Raw genomic sequence first — 6,546 nt, forward strand, 5'->3', positions numbered from 1 at the left:
AAAATAATGATCTTTGTAGAACATAATTCATAAAATAATATATTTTACAATATATGAAGAACCTAATCACCGGAACTAGATTATCAACAATTGCATTTGAAGAAAACCCAACTTGAGAGAATAATGTATCACAATCAGATGATGAAATACATGATGAGTCCCCCAAGGGTCAAACTATAGAGACATATCTTGGTTATTCCCAATTTTAAAAATAAGAAATTAGTGAGCCAAGAAATGGAAGTCATGGACCTTATGCCAAATCCACGAACAATCTGAAGTTATATGATTCTTAAGACTACCATGTTAACTCATTAAGACCATAAGGATTGTGACTTAGAACGACCTTGTACAAATGAGTCAATATTTAAGATTTTTTCCACTTTTTGGTGTTTCAATGCCATCTCTAAGAGTGGCTTACTGCCACTAAATAGTGTCATCCTAAATTTAGGTTAACACTATTCACCCCTCAAATCATTTTAATAATAAAATATTAACTTTTTATGTTTTATATATTTGTTAGTTTATTAATTGAATGTTACTATATATAATAAGTAGCTTCTAATTGTATTTAATAATTTTACTTATCTATCTATACTATTTATATTCTATTTATATTATTATATTAAAGACGAAATATTGAAAATTTGATTGTTGATCTTTGGTCACTCAATCCTAAAGATGAAAAAATAATCTGATCTGATAATCCGAAACCCAATTCGAATATTATATATGTATATATATTGTTGTATATATAAAAAATTAAATCCATTAATATATATATATATTATACATACACTATTTTATCATACATTATTAAATTCATTTAATGTCGCCCGCAAAAGTTGGCTCAGTTGGTTAAAGAGGGGATAATTATCCTCTTGGTCACAGGTTCGAATCCCACGGGAGGAGAGTTTATGATCATACCGTCGCTTAAGTGCGGCTGCGGGTTTCCTAGGATAAGAAACAAATCCATTCAATGTCCTCAACAACTACTTAATATTCAATTATTTATAAAATATTATAATCATTATTATTCACTTTTAATATTATTTACTCAAAAAAACGTAAATCAACTAAATAGACAGTAGACACACGCTAGTTAGGGTTAGAGGTGTTTATTCTATCTTCCGAGCATAGCAGTATATTTGCCGCACAAATATTTCCCCGAGGCCATGACTCTATTACTATAGAGCAATCAACAATCAAGGGTTCATTCAATTTGTTTACCGGTTAGTATATATCTTGTATCTATATTCTGTATCATTAATCTTATATAAAATCTGAGATTTGTTATTTGTTACTTACTATCTTTGATTGTTATTTGTTAGTAATTAATTAAATCTTTTCCATGAATAATGTAGAATATGTGATTTTTAGTAATTAAGTAGGTCTTTTGGTTGATTATTTGCAGCCATGTCGTCAGATACAGAGCCGTCAGATCAAACTGATGAGAACCGTTAGATATAAGCTTAAAAATTATTATACAAAAAGTATAAGGTTCGAATCCTACCAGCAATATATTAAAATTATAATTTATAATGATAAAAATAATTGTGGTGCATTGAAAGTTATTATACTTGGGGTATAAGATTTGAATCCCAATATCAATATATCACAATTATATTTTACAATATATAATGATAAAAATAATCGTGCATCGCACGGGTTATATACTAGTCTTATGTTAAATATGAAATATTGAAAGTTTGGTTGTTGGTCCTCTGGCCACTCAATCCAGAGCCGTCAGATCGAATTGATGAGTACCATTAGATATAGTCTTAAAAATTATTACTTAAGAGATATAATATTCGAATCTCGCCAGCAACATATTAAAATTATAATTTACAATATATAATGATAAAGTCAACCGTGCATCACACGGGTTATACCTACTACATCAACCTGAACTAATTGCGAACATATTTGGAGTGGTTAATTTTTTTATCAATAGAGAGAACATCATTATATCAATCAATGAAGTAATGCATATCTATTACTATTATATAAAAGATGAAATATTAAAAATTTCGGTACGGTACATGTTTTCTGGTACGCACTGATTTTACCGAAATACCCTTACTTACATATAATATTGAAAGTTTTGGTACGGTACATATTTTTTGGTACATGCTGATTTTACAGGATTACCCTTACTTACATATTTTATACAAATAATTTTCTAATTAATTTAATAATTAAAGTCGGTTAATCTCTCTACTTCGATCATTGACGCTTCCATCCTATAAAGTTGGGGTTGGCCAAGATCTATCAGCCCAACATATTCGCGGTGGTTCACCATAATATTTATCTGAAATCACGTTTTTAGTGTAGGCTAATACTGAAAGTGTACGAATATTGTAATGATTATAATTGTGATATAATCCTACCCATATCATTACATTTGCAAGTAGGCCACAATGTAGGATTCTCTCCCAAATCTTATCATCGTAATTCCAGTAAGCACTTGTCAGATTATTTCAGCTGATTATATAAGCTCCTGACCCAGTCCAACTTCTTTGCTCTAAATTAATATTGTATTAATAATAATAAATTTTTAATATATCTATCAATCAATCAGTATATACTATCTATCTGTGTATCTATACTATGGACGAAATATTAAAAATTTGGTTACTCGGTCAAATCTAATTTTTAATTTATATTGAATTCAATTCCCTCTATTAATTTAAATTAGAGTTCATATCAAACTATATATTAATATAATTGATATTAATGTCAATTTGCTATACCGGTTTTAATTGTAATTTATATTGACGTCCATTACGAATGAGCAAGTAGGGGGCAGCAACTAAAGAGGTAGCGTTGTAACTACCAATTTAATTATTATTTTACTAAACAATAAATTAGTTTTTATAATATCTATTATGTTGATCTTATAGATATATTGCCAAGTGCAATGACCTTGAGATCAAATAAAATATTTTACAATTTTCATTCAGGTTAAAATAAAATTATAATGTTGATCCGACCTAAAATAAAATATAAAGGAAATCACTGATCCGGGATAAAACAAAATTAATAATAAACTAAGTATAATTCATATATGTTAGTGTTTGTGCCCTAGAGATAATACTATAATGTTATAATTCAAAATATTTGGATTATTAATATTTATGTTATATCAATTATTCTCTGTATATTTTATTATATCTTAATTTACTCTGATATAAATGTTAGATTAATAAATATCCTTGGAATATGATATGAATTATATATCTCTAAGTACGTGACTTATAAATGAAATTATGAGACGAGTATTAATATTCCTAAAGGTCCTTAATCGAGTATTATTATTAAGGGACAATAATAATGCATTAAGACTAGTGTGTTTGTTAACTGATGATCACATCTCATTGATCATATGTATAGTGATACTAAAGTAAAAAACACGGGCATATTTAAATATATATGGTGATGGATAAGACTCAATGTGAGATTCTACATGTCTGTTGTGTCATAAGCAATTCTTAATGTGATAATGATATAATGGTCCTTAGACTTAAAATCGTTATAGTTTTATACGAGAATTAATGTAATTTAATTACATTAAATTTACCTTTGACCGGGTAATGATAAAAGTGTATTTCGGGTATATTATAAATCGTATGATAAATATGAATGATTTAGATGAGACTTAACCCTCCTATTTTATGAGTGATATTTTTGGTCTCTTATGTGAGCTAGACTATAAAATGCGTGGTCACGCTCAAATATTGATTTGATATGATAGTCTACTCATTGATCAAGGAAACTTGGATTAAAATATGATGAGGATGACACATTACATGCCTCTAGTTTAATCTATATTATTTGGTTAAAGGGATTATATTACATTGTATATTATCACGAAAAGTTATCACCGGTTTAATTATTATTATTTTGGTAGCAATGATGTATTACTAGATATCGCTCATTGTTTATAATTTTAATATGAGATATTAAAATTATTGTCAACGTAGTAATAACCTACAGGGTCACACACAAAAAATGCTTGAAGGAGAAATAATTTAAATTATGAATTTAAATTAAATAAGTAATTTATTTTATTTATGATACTAATTAAATATAACCTAATTAATTAAATAAAAAAATAAAAAATTTACTTAGACTAATTCTGAAATAAGTTATTAATTAATTAAGTGTGACTTAATTAAATAATAAATTGGGATTTCGAATTAGTATTAATTATAATTATATTATAATTACAAAACTCATTTTTCTCTCCATATAAATTCTTTGAGAGATGATTTTTTTTAAAAAGGAATACATGGTTTAACAAAACCCTAGTCATTCAAGGAGAAAGAGGAACAGAGGTAGAGATGGAGTTTTCGGGTACTAGTACACATCAATCATTCAAGAAAAGCGTTTGTGTGGATAGTGCAGAGCGTAGATTGAGAGAGCGGGATACATGGTGATTCAACAAGGTTTGGAACTACATTAGTCCTCCATTAATGAACTCTTAAAGCTTCTTTAAAGTAAAGATTCTTACTACGAATTAAATATATATTTTTTTATGGATCATGCGTAGTGTTTCAATTTTATTCTGATTTTAATTTAATTTTACATCATTTTCGTTACGTTTATGTTCTCGAAACCCTTCAGTATAAAAAACAATTTGTGCAACATACGGGTTTTAAGCTAGAATTTACTTAATTACCCTTACTTATATTTTTATAATAATAATTTTCATAAAATTGGATTTAAAGTTGTATGCATATAAACTAATCAGTTCTTCAATTATTTTCCACCTAAAACCCCCTAATATCAGCACGCAATAAGTCATGTCTCTATCCATGCACTTCAAGTACAAATAAGTTAACTTTAATGGTCGTAAATAATTTAATTTTAAAAATAGTACTTACAAGTTACAACTGGATTTTTGGTTTGAGATATAAAGTTATGATGTCTGATCTGAGATAGAGGAAAATAAAGAAAGTTCTTAATTTAAGTTTTGTATTTATTTTTTATAAAATACTTATCAGAATTTACCAACCTCAAATTTTTTTTAAAAAAAAATATAACATTTATCATTTTCTATAGCCAATGCATTAAAACTTTGGTAGTCGTTAGTGTGATAATACTTTCATTATTTTATATTTAATTATATTTAAAATAAAACATAGTCATTACAAATTATTATTCATAATTTAATTATATAAACACAAATTCAAATAAAATTATAATATATACATACTATATATTCATCTGGGTTTAAACAAAATTATAATTATTATCCGGGTTAAAGTAAAAATAAACCAAATATAGTTATTAAATATTAAAAATGAAAATATTGAATTTTTTTCAGTAATCTAGCCTGATCACCTGTATTTTGGTCATACTTTAAATTTATAAATATATTAACAAAAAGTACTCTCATTTATATATTAATATCCCCGCTATAATTATATAATACAAATAAAACTAATTTGTATAATACCTCGGGCCAAAACAAAATTATATATACTATTCACCCGTGCAAGAATTAAAAAAACTATGAAATTGATGTAAAATAAAATCAAAAGATAAAATAAAAATAAAAAGATATTCGCTTTTTATCGGGGATAAAACAAAATTTTGTTACTGATTCGGGTTAAAATAAAAAATAATAAGAATTAAATTTAGTTAGTTGAATTTGCTGAATCGGGCTAAAAAAAATGGGTGAAAAACCAAAATACCCATCATTTAAAGGGTAATGCCCAAAATATCATTGGCGGGAGTGTCCAGAGGAAAAATGCTTACTGTTTACGCATCTTGAAGATGTGTATTCTATTTTATAAAATTTTCTAAAGAATCTTTCTACAGTAACAGAATACGCATCTCCATTATGCATATGATGATCATGCTACACATGCGTAATCAGTGGGTATTTTAGGCGGACAATGCTGTCAATGGACATTTTGGACACTTGAAACTGGAAAATAGTGTATTTTGGGTATTCTTTCAAACAAAATAATATATACTACTAACATGATCATAAAAAGAAAATTTACTATTGGCCCGGTCTAAAACAAAGTTAAAATTTGAAAGATAATTTGTTATTCGATGTAATGACATCGAACTAACACAAAATAATATATACAACTCATCCAAACTAAAATAAAATAATGTTCAACTTGAGCTAAAATTAAATTTAAAATAAACTATAAATAATTACTTGGAATTGGTTGATATAAAGGGTTTTTTCTATGTATTTGATATTCATATTATTTTATTAAAATAGAATCCCATCAACCAAATTAATTCTCAATTAAAGTATTCTAATTTTAAAAAATAACCTTGTTAGATATATTTGATAATGTCATGGCTAATATGTCTTATGTTTAGCTTTCAGATCTTGTGTGAACAGGATAGATCAGTACTTAACTGTTGATCAGTGCTTATACTGGAAGTCAGGACTTAAGGATATCAGTACTTATATTATCAGGAGATAATCATCAGAAGATAGATATCAGAACTTAAGTGCTGAAGGACGATCAGATAAGGACAGTAGCTGATTAAAGGAAAGAAGATAGAGATAAAACATAA

Source organism: Apium graveolens, chromosome 1 (genome assembly GCF_009905375.1).
Source record: "Apium graveolens cultivar Ventura chromosome 1, ASM990537v1, whole genome shotgun sequence".
Taxonomy (NCBI): domain Eukaryota; kingdom Viridiplantae; phylum Streptophyta; class Magnoliopsida; order Apiales; family Apiaceae; genus Apium; species Apium graveolens.